A 15,172-nucleotide genomic window follows, 5' to 3' on the forward strand; every position below is an offset into this window, starting at 1 on the left:
TATGGTAAATACAGTATCATTTAACCTGAAGACTATTTGTTACAGTAATTGGCAGAATTGTTTTAATGATGTAAAATAAATGCTTTTGGAGCAACCAGTTTACATACAAGGATGGACAATGAAGTTCCCGAACTCACCCTAGGAAATTGCTACAGACCTCATTGCTGAATATCCCTACGGTCACCCAATGGTCCAGGGGAGGACTTCAGAGGTGACCGTAGTGATATTCAGCAATGACATGGTAGCACTTTTTCTAGAATGAGTTCGCAAACGTAATTGTTCAACCTGGTAGGCCTCTTGCCAACGTTCACTTGAAGTGATTGAGTTAGATGTTACATAATGCATGAGATTTTCCAACATCTAAATGCGCTATATCCTTTTGTCTTTTATGAATATTAGTAGCTCACAAGAACAGCGTCACATGAGCAAACAGCAATGAATAACAATTCCAACATGAGCACTTGGGCTCCAGAATAGGAGTACCAGAGACAGCCGATCAATCCCTGCTTGAGCATTTAGGCTGACAATGCAGAATGCGTTCGTGGAACCAAATGAATGTGGCAATGGTCTCTTTTTACCCTTGTGCATGTATTCAATTTAGGGTGCAAGGCACGAAAAGAGAATTCTTCACTCAGTTGTGGACTAAGTGAAGTCGTTAGATGTGTTTTGTTTTTAGAACGAAATAAAACATGACCCAAACTACCGAAAACATTCCTAATTTCTAAAATTCAGAATTTTTTAATAGATTATAATGCTTGCACTATAAAATCCTTTTTATTGCTGGTGCCGTCACACAGCTGTAGAATGGCCATATATCTTCTCAAAGAAATGTGGCCAGGTCGCAGATGGAGGGGTTTGAAGGTTTGTCTTGCACAGAGAGCGAGGGTTGGAATCGCAGTGCCGTAGCTCTTCTGCTAAGTAGCAAGATGCTTTTCCTTCTTACAAACAAGCCAGGTGGTAATCTGAAATGTTTGCACCTATCTGGGCACCTGCAACAATATTTGTCACAAAGTTTAAATAACAATCTGCTCCTAGGTTATATCTCACACACTTGCATGGAATATTTGTGCTCATATTGCCTCCTACGTGAATAAGAAAATCAATATAAGATCTAGGTTATGCACACACACCCCCCAGACATAATACATAAGAAGGAATAGTCTTGTTTTCCTAAGTAGAGGCTAAATGTCAGTACCTTTCTCTACTTAATTAGATGTTTTTCAAAGCTTGGCAAAGAAATTTCATAAATTCTACCCAATTCTGCACTTGAAATTTATTTCCTGAGTAATTGTCACTTGAGTTTTACTTGAGAGATTTGGACATTTTTCCCAAAGTTCTATATGTTATGTTAGGAGAATTCCTGGATTTTATGTTAGTAGTAGGACGTACCATTCCCATTGTGACTCTGGAATAGATAAAATTCATACGTTTTTGTTCTTTTTGTTATGACGAATAAAATACAGCAATGTTTTATTAGTTAACATGGCCAGCTGTAGTATCAACACATGAAATTAAAAAGCGGTAAAATTTCTGTGCTTTCTTTAGCAAAGCAGAATATTTTGAATTCACAATTTCCTGCTTCTCTGAATGCAAAGTTTCTTTGACTCAAAAATAGGAATTCTTCTCATCAATCCAAACATACGTCTCCCTGATCCCCAGCACCCACTACGGTGTACCAAGCTATTTCACTTTGATGTCCCTAACATAAATTTTCTTCTACTCTGACCTTGAACAGTGGTCCACTTCCCTTTGGAAATGTCCTAAGTACTCATCTCAAGGTATCCAAATAACATGACTCTGATAATCCGTATGTGTAAGTCATGTGCTATTTCAATGAATTCACCAATAAGCGAACTGGGAAACAGTATTAATGATAAATACCAAAATTTTCTAATCATTTTTAGGCTGTACAGCTATAGAAAAATTAAAATTCTGTTGAATAAAATGTAAAGGGGCTATAACTCTCAAACTAGGAACTTTATGTACTCACCTATTAATTTTACCTTCCAGAATCTTCTACGTCACAGCTAACACTTTTTCTCAGTAAGATCTTTAAACATAAAATATCCTTATTTCTCAAATGCCAGAGTGCTGGACTTTGTCCACGCAGGGGCAGGGAAGCTGACTCCGCTCAGTAGGATATGTGAGAATACACGAGACCCTAATTCTTAGACTAGGTGCGAACCAGGTTTTTAGGTAAGTTATCAAGTGAAAGAGAAGAGATAAAACTCAAAGAGGAAATACGATGAAGACAGGACTTGTACAGATACTAGAGTCAGGAATCGTCCCCTCCCCCTTCTTCTCCACTTTGAACACCACAGCAACTCCAGGTCCATTTTAAGCATAGTGGACTCTCCTCTGGATATCCCTACATGCGTGTGTACACATGAAAAGTCGTTAGAAAGATCTGCCATCTTTTGAGAAGTAATTAATCTTCTGGAACCCAGGTAGCCTATATATTTCTACAGAAGGAACAGAACTTCAAAAGATAAATTTACTTATAGCTAAAAGAAAATGATATGAGAATTCCTACCTAAAATTTTGTTGGTAAGGACCTCGATACGATTTATATTTGCTTATATAGTGTTTCAAGAAAATGCAATACATTTAAAATAAAATTTTATAATACAGCTTTATCACCATCATCTGTTTACCAATTTTATGTTTCAAGGTAAGTCTTCTATAGTTAGGTTTTAAGAATTCTGAAAAGTAGATGACAGGAAGTTAAAGACTGAGATATTTCTGTGCGTATTAAACAAAAATATGATCTAATTATAATTATTAATGTAAATGAGAATTGCTTCACAGAGGCTAAAAATAAATTGATGATGGCCCTTTTAATAACCTCATGGTTATTACACTGTGTCTAGAATCTTAAATTGTGACAGGTTCACTACTATTTTAAAATAATAGAATGTTTAGAATAGAATATCTTCATAGAGTTGTAAATTACAGCCTAATCAATGTTTGTTCTAAGATTCAAAATAATTGTAACTTTTGCCAGCAGCAGTATAAATTGTAAGGCTTTAAAAGTGTGAATCCTTTTTTTTTTTTTTATGAATCCTAAATTTAATCCTTACCCTTAAACCATCTTTTGTCAAGATGGTTAGTTAAATGTCTGCTCACCTAAAAAACTGAATCCGTTCAGAACTGTAGTTCTAAGTTGGGCCAGAAGGAAATGGATTTAACCAGTGTAGAAAGTCAATGAATAAATTAATTAAATAAATGAGTATTCTTTCTATGTGATCGTGAGTTTTTTTATTTTTTACTTTTTTGCAGTTTTTGGCTAGGACTGGGCTTGAACCCGCCACCTCCAGCATATGGGGCCAGTGCCCTCCCCCTTTGAGCTACAGGCATTGCTCTGATGGTGAGTTTTTCTAAGCGGAGATGTAGAAGTCTAATTTTTAATTGCATTTTTTTTTTTTTAGTAGGAACTCAAATCTCTGTTGAGAAAGAAAACTTATTTGCCCTTTTCTGCAACTTGTTATAATATTTCCCTTGTTTTTTAATGGATAATTTCATAAATGGCCTACATTCTGTTCTTCAATTAACTCAAAAACATCCTCCTGATTCCTCACAATCACATTATTTTGTAATCATATCACAGTTCATCATTTAATACAATATCCCAAATTCTAGGTGTTGGCTTCATTATTTAAGAAAGAAAACATTATTAGATATAGTCAATGTCGCTTACTTACACAAAGGTTCTTATTGAATTTGATGTTTCAAACAACACACTTGACAATTTTATTGTTGTCAGCGATAAGAGGGCAGCTCAGACAAAACAAATGTCCTTTGCTGTCAAAGACAAGGACATCTCCCGTCCCGAATGCCATCACAGACAGGAAATTGCTTGCAGTGGTTTGAAACAGGGATTTCAGGAAGGAAAAGAGAAAGGCTTCTTGACAAACTGCATTCTTCTAAAATTGTCTATCCGTCAAAGGAGAAAAAAAGTGCTTGAGATTAAATGTTAACTCTTTTAACAAATGCGTATGGTTCCGCAAAGTATTCTCTCCGCAAGAAAAGTCTAGAGATTTTAATAATCAGGAGAGCCTATGTGAAAAAATTAATGAGTTTCACTGGTTTTGTTGAATGTTAATTAAATTACGTGTAATAAAATTAAACAATATGGAAACATGCCTGTATGGCTTTGAAATATATTGTTTACATGCAATGAGAAAATGAGGGAAAATTTTGAAAATAAATAAATATTATTCTAATTTTGAAACTGTACATATGTTTAAATTAAAAAATGGGTGCAATAAAGAAATCACACATATATATATAAAGATCACATGCTAGGTATACAGTTTTGAATATATTCCCCCCCACATTCAGTGTTACTAATGTCTTGCTCAGTTATCTGTGGTGAAACCTCAAATGACTGGCCATTTATTACCCAGGTAGGATTGTTTCCAGACTAAGAAGCCGTCATACTTCATCTTCTTTCCTTTGCATTTTGCCAAAGTACTTCTTTTTTTTTTTTTTGTTTAATATAAGTGTGGTCAACACATTTTTCAGAGGAAACATCTTCAGTTTTCAATTGCCTTTGGGATGAGGTCAGAAAATTAAATAAATGCATGATTCCATATTATTGACTGGAAGACTTCCATGCCATTATTTACATGTTTTACAATCTCGCTACCTATCATCAAGGCAAATTTGATTTACGAAATAACAGCCTAAGAGAAATGGAAGCCGTCACTCACAGATGAGCGGGATTTAATCAGGAACCTGCAGGAGCCCGTCCTCTCTGTCAATGATGGCAGAGCTCATATATATTTCATGACAAAAAGATATAAAGCAAAAGCAATGGAAAATACCACTGTTTTATATCTGAAATTAATAGAATAAGAACATAAAAATTTAGGAGCCGCGTGCGTGTGTTGGGGGCTCTGAGTGAGAGAGGTGTTAGATGAATCGCCTAAGAAAGAGCCTCTGCTTAAATTGTAACTGAACTGGAAAAATATTGTCACTAATGGAAAAAAGGGCAGAGTCTTTACATCTTTTCTGCATTCCATCTCACTGTGAAGTCAATGGGCCGAGAAATACGGACAAGTACGGAGCAGAGATTCATGGCTGAGAACTCACTGGGAAACAGTTTAACATCTTGGAAAGAACAGAAATGGCATCCTTAGTCATTAATAATCGGAAAGTCACAGTCAAAAGCATTGCACGGAGCCTGCCGTCCACCAAGCGGGCAGCATTTAACAGGAGGCAACATTGTGCAGGGCTCGGGGACGGCATTCGGGTGTCAGACACACAAGGCTCTTTTTCTGGGGCTGTCACTCTGGGGGTTTGTAGCTTGGGCCAAGCCAATTAATCTTCTTGGCTCTCATTTCTCCTTATTGACAAATGGAGCTAATACCTACCATCCTGAGTCTGCTGTGCCTGCGGGTCAATGTCTGCTGCCTTGGACGCCGCACTGATGAACCTCCTCTATTGACTGGTAATAACTTCCTGCAAGTCACCGATTGATTGAATCCTCACAGTTGTCCACTAGTTACTGATAGTCGTCTTAAGAACTCAGAATAAAAATCTGCTCAAAGGGATGACTTTGAAAGCTTTATCGTAAGTCGGAAGGTGGATACTTGCCAATTCCGCTAGATAAAGATAAAAAGATCTATGATTTGACAAAAAAAAAAAAATCCTTACTGATAAAGCCACGTTCAGTGAGCAAGTTCAAACATTCAAGAAAGAAGACGGGAAGGGTGGGGAGTGTCACTTCTTATGTTCAGACGAAATTATCTGAATAACATTGACTGGAATTTCTTGCTCTGTAATGCTGATAGGATTTTATACAAAATCATGGACTTTTATGAAGTTTTTAGATGTTCATCTTTGCAATGAAAAACATTTCTTATGAAATATTTTTTTTCCCAAATTCTACATTTAGGGCACACGACTTCATCGTGCAATGAATACCTAAGGATGTTCATGATTCTTCTAATTCAGTATACTACATCAAGAAAAGAATGCGTATCAATTGAAGATGTATTTTACTACTCTTGAAAGGCTGAGTTGTTGGTGTCCCTGCAGTTGGACTTGCTTGCTCTAGTTCATTCAGAGTCACAATACCGACCTCCATCCCAGGCCTCAGCAATGGCCAGTGGCCTTCTTTCTTATCCTCGTCCATCTAAACACATTCCCATGTCCCATGTCTGCACCTGCTCTTACTCTCGATGGCACGATCTTCCCATCAGAGTCCTTTGCTGATCACGTATCCAAAGAAGTCCCTGCTCTGGTTACTTCCCGTCACGCAGACATTACCTTTCTCAAACCACTGGTTACATATTTATTTCTGTCTCCAGTACAGTCTGGCCAATATGGGAGACATCCTCCCAGACTAATAGTAATATCCAGGAATTGGGATGAGAAGAATGGCAGAATTCTAGGCCTAATTGCTGGTGGTCCTTTTAGGGTTAGGGGGCTTAAGCTCATTTATCTCTAGCTTTGAGCTTTATATTCAAATATGGGACAATGGAGAAATATCACACAGCCCCCACTGATCCTGCTATTAAATGAAAGACTAATCTGCAATAATGCTTAGGTGCAGTGAAAGTGGGCACAGGGGATCATTTCCTTCACTTCATGTCTGGATGAGAAAATCCATTCTATTCAAGTTGCAGAGAAAATACTGGTGGTAGAGAAAATAATTTTTCCTGAGCTAATGTCAGGAATTCAAATTTCAGATAATATAAAGACAAAGATAATTGAAACAATTATTTTGTTAGTGCTCTGTGTCAATAGATTACTTATCTAATTTTAATAACTCAATATTACAATATATATATAAATAGCTTGTTACGTATGTATAAGAAATTTCATAAGCTATGTCAGTTCTTCAACATGTTCAAATCAAACACACTTTTAATAAAATTACCCTTCTTAAATTAAGACTATAAATTTTTATTTATTTTTTGAGACAGTCTCATTTTATTACCCTAGGTGGGGTGCCATGGTGTCACAGCTCACAGCAACCTCCAACTCCTGGGCTTAGGCCATTCTCTTGCCTCAACCTCCCAAGTAGCTGGGACCACAGGCACCGACCACAACTCCCAGCTAGTTTTTGTTGTTGTTGTTGTTGTTGTTTTTGCAGTTTTAGCCAGAGCTGAGCTTAAACTTGCCACCCCCGGTTTATGGGGCTGGCACCCTCCTCCTTGAGCCACAGATGCTGCCCTAGTTTTTCTGTTTTGAGTAGAGATGGGATCTTGCTCTTGCTCAACTCCTGAGCTCAGGCGTTCCACCTGCCTGGGCCTTCCGGAATGCTGGATTACAGGTGTGAGCCACCAGGCCTGGCCTAATGATAACAAATTCTTTTTACGCATGACACAGAACTCAGAAGCCATAAAGGAAAAGATTGACCTACTGAGTTATATGAAAACGTAAAAAAATCAAAAATATAAAAGATATAATTAAAGAGTTAAAAGTTCAATGTTGGGGCGGCACCTGTGGCTCAAAGGAGTAAGGCTTAGGCCCCATATGCTGGAGGTGGCAGGTTAAAACCCAGCCCCGGCCAAAAACTGCAAAAAAAAAAAAAAAAAGTTCAATGTCGACATAAAAGGACATATTTTTAATTTACAAATCAGATAATAGATGAATATTTCCAAGAAGTAAATTCTATAAAAAAATCAAAAGAAAACATAAATATTCCAAGAGAAAAAATGGCCTGGCTCGGCACCCATAACACAGTGTTTACGGCACCAGCCACAGACACAGAAGCTGGTGGGTTCTAACCAGGCCCGGGCCTGATATACAAAAATGACAACTACAACAAAAAAAATGGCCCGGTGTTGTGGCGGATGCCTATAGTCCCAGCTGCTTGGGAAGCTGAGGCAAGAGAATTGCTTGAGCCCAAGAGTTTGAGGTTGCTGTGAGCTGTGTGATGCTACGGGACTCTACCCTGGGGGACAGCTTGAGGCTCCTGTCTCAAAAAATAAAAAAGAACGAAGACTTTTTGTTTTAACTTTTGCATCTACATGGACTACATTCTTTATCATAAAATGTATTCCTGAATTCTTACAAAGTTCAATAGATTATTTTCATGAGTTGATTAAAGCTATAATCTCAAGAAAATCAGTTATCTCAAATTTTTAATTTCATCCTATGTAAAACAAGTGAGATTATCTAGATTATTCTCAAGATCCAAAGGGCCTGGTAAAAGTCTGGTACCTACAATTAAAATGCCTTTGAGACTCGGTTTTCACGTGAGTGATGGGGATTAAATACAAGTGGCTCGTTCACAGAGTCTTGTGGAAAATTAAATCCTTGCAAAAACTCAAATAAATGTCATGTATTATTTTTCTTATTATCATTGCTACAGTTTGAGACCCTACAGCTCTATCAGTGTCTACAGTGTCATACAATATATAGAGAGAGACAAGAGACATTTCTCTGCCATTTAGAAAACCTCAGTGAATACATCAGTCGTACCTACAGAAAGAGTGAGGGTATGCTGGCAATAGTTATCAAATATATATTAGAATGAAGTTCTGGTCCTAAAGAAGTTTTATATATCTTGAAATCATATTTTACCTTTATTTATAAGTGAAATGCCCATTTTCATTAAAAGTACTTCTCCCTTTAAAACAAAAAAGTAAATAAATAAAGGAAGCAACTTAATTTCTTGGAATAGTTTTCACACATCACAGACTATTAATAAATGCCAATTGATTTCTCCTCACCTGATTGTCTGCACGTCAAGGTAAGTCTCAGTCTCACCTGTAACTCACTCATTTCCCTTTAAAGAACTGATTCTTCCTAATAGAACGATTAGGCCCGTGTGACTAAATCAACCATCCTTCACGAGGCATGGGCCTGCAATAACTTGTCTGGACCTGGAAGGCTGAGAATAATAGTCCATTAAGAACTGTGCTTTCTAAGTCCCAAAGGTATCATGAGGCTTACTGGCAAAGCAAGTTTTTACTCATTCTTTGAGTCAGATGGAAAATCTAAAGAGGGTCAATTTGCTAACAATTGCCTTGGAAGCCTGCCCTTCCCCTTAAAGCCCCACAGTGACAAACTGCTTGTTTTTACTTCAGAACAATTATTTTAAATTAGGACCATACATTTATGAGATTATGGACCCTGGAAATCTTCTATGAAAAAACAAACAGAATCATCTCAGATTATCAAACTTCAGATAGCATCAGTTTAATAACCGCAAGCCGCTTCGAAATAAAGAAAATGTGTCTTTGCAAAAAGTTATTGTTAAGTCACATCCAAAATCTGGAGAGAGAGTAGCTGACCATTTCAGGCAGGATTCTACGTGATTTCTTTCTTCCTGATATTCTTCCAGTGTATCTGAACTCATGATTCACCAAACTCGAACTTGAAATTAAAAAAAATACATGAATCAATAAATATTCTCTGCGCTCACTTGAACTTGGCCATTGGCAATATAAAAAATAAGTATGTGACTTTAGAAAAAAGGTGAAGGTGAAAATGGTTCTTTGTCATTGTTATTGTTGCCCTTTGTTTATGATTTTTTTTACATGATTCTTGTCTAGAAGAGACTCATTCTATAAGAGACTCCTTCTACCCATGGAATACTGTTGAATATAACAGTGAACTGAAAACAATCACGCTGCAGAAATGTAAAAATAAATCACTGATTACTCACTCAAATAGAAATGGATTTGAGAACTGACCGTGCTACTGTAGAACGGTCAAGCCCTCTGTCCCCAGACCAGCTTCAGTCTGCAGTGATAGCCTGTCTGGGGAACACTTCCGCTGTGCTGACTCTTTGCTCTCTTGCAGGCTAATATTGCTCAGACGTAGCAGTGCGATGCCTGGAAGCTTTTTCTCAGCAAGGCATTTATTTATGAAGAAGAGAGCTGATGACACCAACGGAACGGTTGGCAGGAGATTTGCATTTCACCTGTGTGTATTAGCCTGCTAGAATCCGTGTCCCCTGTTTCTCCAGCTGATCGAGCCATGACAAAGTGACCTACATTCTGGCAGCCTTTCCTTCAGTTCAAACTCTCCAGCAGAAAGCAAACGCCCTTCCAATACCAGCAAGAAAAAAAAAAGACATTCAAAGAGACACAAGGGAAACTTTCATTTTCCTTTTCATTGTGTACCGAAATTGATATGTAGTTAAAGAAAAGGAAGTATCAGATGAACTCTGTAGCAATGCAGAAGGCTTTCTGGGGTCCCTGGGGGGGGGACATGGGCTTTTCAGGGGCCTGTGTCTTTTTTAAATTAAGAATGAGCCCCATCCAAAGTTATTGGCTAATTCCTATTCTTTGTTAATGAGCCATTGTTACGCCCAGTGGATCGTGTTATATCAAAAACTGGATGGATGCTTTTAAATTGTTTTCAGAAGTATTTCTTTACTTTCCCAATAAATCCTTTTTTTAATGTAATTTCATAAATAAAAAGTGACACACAGATGGTAAATATAGGACCGTAATTTTGTGGGTGAGAAAGCTAAATCTCGTGTGCAAGTTAGGGATTTTAGAAGCCCAGCTGTTGATTCAGCTGCCACAGCAAAATCTCCCAAATGTGGTATTAGTGGTGGCTGCTAGGTGCTGCGTGCACTACTCAACACCCCCGTTTCCAGCGGTGACCTGGGGTGAACTCAACGTGAAAACCAGCTTGTTTATAAAGTATCTGTTGCCTGAAGAGGAGGATTATATCACTTTCCATACCTTGGGCTCATGCAAACTCCAGGTCAACAACAACGGGGAAAAAAAGTCGCTTTTCCAAGTCACACAGAAGGCATATCCTAAGTGCTTAGTAAGAAAGGTCCTTAAACAAAAATTCCTCCAGCACACGGGGTCGGTGAGGGCAGGGACTTGTCTGCCTCTCTCACTCTCCATCCTGTGTGTATCAACAATGCTTTAAAAGAACCTGCCGGGTTTGTGAAGCTGGGAAATGTATTGCCTATTTTCAGGACAATTCGAAGATTTTTTCACTGCCAGAGTTTGGTTTGTTTCTGGATATAGCAGCCCACTTGCTCCGCAGAAGCCTCACACTCAATGCACAAGAGTTCTTGCTCTTTATACTAACAGAAAGGGGGGAGAAAAGGCCACAGGTGCCACCCTATTTGTTTAATTTTTTTAATCTCTTCCCAAAACTTAATAGAAAGGAGCCTGATGGTTCAGGTGGGACGCAGGTGGGGCCACACCTCTGTCCTGATGGACACGCTTCCTCTACCCCATGAAGTTTTTATCCTCCACTTTACATGAGGCTCTTCTGTTTCAGCTTCACATCTACGTAACTTGCCACCTAACACTTCACAGATAAAATGTGTCTCCATCCATTCTCTGTATTTTCCTCTGTCTCTGGACACGAGTTAACCATAGGAGGCTAGAGGTCACTGGGGCTCACAACGCGTGATGGACCAAAAATCAGAAAATCTCAGTTCAAGGATGAATTCAGATGATCAGCTCATCCTTACACCTCTAAGACTCTTCCCTTTCCTCCATAATGAGATCAATAAGAATTTCCCAGGGAGTCGTTAGGATCCCCAGTGTGTTAAAAAACACAGAAAGGGTTGAGGGTGAGCGATTGCGGTTCCCCAAACCCAGCTGGCCCAGTTTGATTACTCAGTGGGACTCACAGATCATGATTACTCAGTGGAACTCACAGGTCAAACTAGAAGCAGACAAACAGAAAGCAAAAGTGTGTAGAAACCCAGAGTGGCACTGGGGCAGCACAGGTAGTGTGAATGGGAAGCAGAGGTAACTTCACACAGGCTTTAGCATAACAAAGAGACATTTATTTAAAAAGGAAGAGAAAGCTTAGAGCACTCAGGAAGAGAGTGGGAAGTGGGTCCCTCTCAAGAGTGAGCAGAGAGACACACAGGGCAGTGTGGAGGTGTAAACATCCTCTCTCTCTCCACCGTTTGTAGTTCTCTCATTGGTCTCTCTGCACCTCTGGGCACCTGTGTCCTTTCCTATTGGTCATTGATTACCTAGGTTGTCTCGTATTCACATTCTTTTCCCTTTTGTGGTGAGAATTGCTGAGTCCTGATCACACACTATGAGAACCGATGCTCCCCTGGGCCCTCCAGAATCCCTTATTCAACAGACCAGGCCTTTTCCCCACCCTCCCGTGTAGCCATTCTCTTTGCCCCTTCTCAGAAAGCATTATAAATTCTATATAAAAGGAGCTGTCATAATGGAAAATATTATCTTTCATAGTTAAGAGTTGACATCATCTGGCCATAAGCTTAATTTAAGGTGAATTATAAACATAAAAAAATCCGGGCATTTATTCTTCCCCAATTTGAATATGACGAGGGCTTCACTACCTTAGAAAAAAAATACCTGTCATTTCCTGAAATCGAGGGTTCTACTTTTTACTAGTAAGCCAAGTGGAAAGGTATAGATATCGTAGTCTAGACTGTGAAAGAGTTAGAAGTAACTCTTGATCAGACCAAGGATTCACTTTCTCTAAAACGGTCTTTCAACCACTGAAAAGCCAACTTAGAGGTTCAAAAGTTCAGCTCAACTAGGCACCCAAAAAACTTGGCTGTTGATCCAAATGTTATTTGAACTTATAGAGCACGTATAATTAGACCCCAAATTTTATTAAAACAGGATCACTGTCTGGTACTATGTCCGTGCACCTTGCCTCAGTATAACCGTAACAGAACACCAAAAACATATGTAAAAGTAATTTATGAAAATTATCCGCATTTCTTTGAAATGTAGGACAAGACTGAAGTTGGATCATGCTCATGTATAAAGCTCAAATTATTATGAATGCGTCCCAGGTGGCAGGCCAAGGAGGTGAAAAGCAAGTGATTCAGGTGACGGCTTTCTCTTAAACTACATTGCGACAGCATTTTAACACAGCCAAGCAAAGAAAGCCACCCAGTTCTTCCTATATAATTTTAAACAATGAATTGTTGTTCCACATATAAAATGCCAGAGATTGTGTATGTGAAATACCAGTCTTTCTATAGACTACTAAACATCTGCTTAGATCTACAATTTAAGATTGTAAAATTCTTGAGGATACAAATTGAACCATATTTTAAAAGATATTAGCTAATTTGATGTTTTTATCTCCATTCAGGTGAAGATATCATATTTGCAGCTGTAAGACGTAAATTAATTCCCCTTCCTTTCCAAACAGGATGCTGTGGCACCTGTTTGGAATGTGACTGTCAACCATTTTATTTTAAAGCACATATACAAACAACACAGCCTGCAAACCCCCACACACACCCAAATACATCAGTTCTCTATGTGACCCATATCATTTCCTCACTTCCAAGAGAAAAAACCAAGAGAAAGTAGAAATTTTTACAGCTGCTCTGTCCCGGGCTTTGTTGTTATATATAATCTCACTCATCAGTCTAGTTTCTGATAAGAGTGACAAGAGGATCATGCATATAAATGATAAATGCTGTAAAAGTACACGTTATCTGTGCAGTAGAAAAAATAAGTGTGAATGCTGAGCCTGAAATTTGAAATCAGGCTTTATTCTTTCTTATTCTGGACAGTGTCTCACTATGTCGCTCTCAATAGAGTGCTGTAATGTCACAGCTCACAGCAACCTCAAACTCTTGGGCTCAAGTAATTCTCTTGCCTCAGCCTCCCAAGTAGCTGGGACTACAGGCACTCACCACTATTCCCAGCTATTTTTTTTGTTGTTGTTGTTGTAGTTGTCATTGTTGTTTAGCTGGCCTGGGCACGGTTTGAACCCTCCCACCTTGGTATATGTGGCCAGCATCCTACCCACTGAGCTACGGACACCACCAAGCTTTATTCTTTATTTTTGTTTGAACTATACTTGGATATATGAATGCCAAGAGTTTCCCAGAGTCTTATTCTGTTTCCCAGGTTAGCGTGCCATGGCATCTGCCTAGCTCACAGCAACCTCAGACTTCTAGGTTCAAGTGATCCTCCCACCTCAGCCTCTGAAGTAGCTGGGACTATAAGCCCCGTGATCACATCCAGCTATTGTTTTTCTATTTTTAGTAGAGATGAAGGGCTTGCTCTTGGTCAGGCTGGTCTCAAATTCTTGAGCTCAAGGGATCCTCCTACCTCGGCCTCCCAGAGTGCTAGGATTACACGTGTGAGCCACAGCGCCAGGTCACTTCTGAGATGTTAAATTTGCCTGCTTACTTGGTATCTAAAATCTCAGGAAGTAAAATTACATATGAGATTTTGATTTGCATAAAATAATGTCCATAACGATCTTATGTCAAAGAGCTTTCTTCACAAATCAAGTTTCCAAGGTTTCATCTGTCTATTTTGATTACCACCTAATGCAGTAATACTTCTTATTTGAGTTGGAAACTGAAAATAGATCATCTCAGACTGTAATTTCATAAAGTGCTATCAGCCAGAAGAAATATCATCTGTCCTCAAATACTTTAGCCTTTTAGGCAATGGGTAACAAATTGACTAGCTGACTCTTAAACATTTTGTTTCTGAATTATTTTATACAACTCAATCAAAAACTGTTTTTTCTGCAATAAATTTCAAAATCAGTACTTTTTAAATAGAAATTTAACTAAGGAAGGAATGAAGAAATTCAAATTAGTTTTTTTATTTTATTTTTATTTTTATTTATTGCAGTTTTTGGCCAGGGCTGGGTTTGAACTCATCACCTCCGGCACATAGGGCTGGTGCCCTACTCCTTTGAGCCACAGGTGCCGCCCAAATTCAAATTAGTTTCTACAAAATCATGTACGTAGAGGAAAATAACCATAAGCAGCAGAGAAATAACCTCATCCCCTGCAGTCTTAATGGAGGATGCACACTCTGCCTATAAGACCACAGTTCGCTCTTAGAATCCACTGCCGTGCAGTCCTCTGACCATCTTTTAAGATTAGGGTCAAAATCTGTGTGTTCTACAAATTCTGCTCCATTTAATAATTCCTCCATCTTATTCCAACTATTAAAGTAGTTCAATATAGTTTATATTCATAAATTTCACTTAAGGATGAGGAAATTACCTGGACATTATCATTTTTGACCCATAGCCTTGTTACAATTCTGGGATTCAGTTGGCTGCAACTGTCTTAGCGTAATACAAAAGGACCCTAAGGTTTAAGATAGTGGAGATAGAGGGACCCTAAGGTTTAAGATAGTGGAGATAGAGGGACCCTGAGGTTTAAGATAGTGGAGACAGAGGGACCCTGAGGTTTGAGATAGTGGAGATAGAGGGACCCTGAGGTTTGAGATAGTGGAGATAGAGGGACCCT

This window comes from Otolemur garnettii, unplaced genomic scaffold (assembly GCF_000181295.1).
Source record: "Otolemur garnettii isolate 467f Iridium unplaced genomic scaffold, OtoGar3 scaffold00130, whole genome shotgun sequence".
NCBI lineage: Eukaryota > Metazoa > Chordata > Mammalia > Primates > Galagidae > Otolemur > Otolemur garnettii.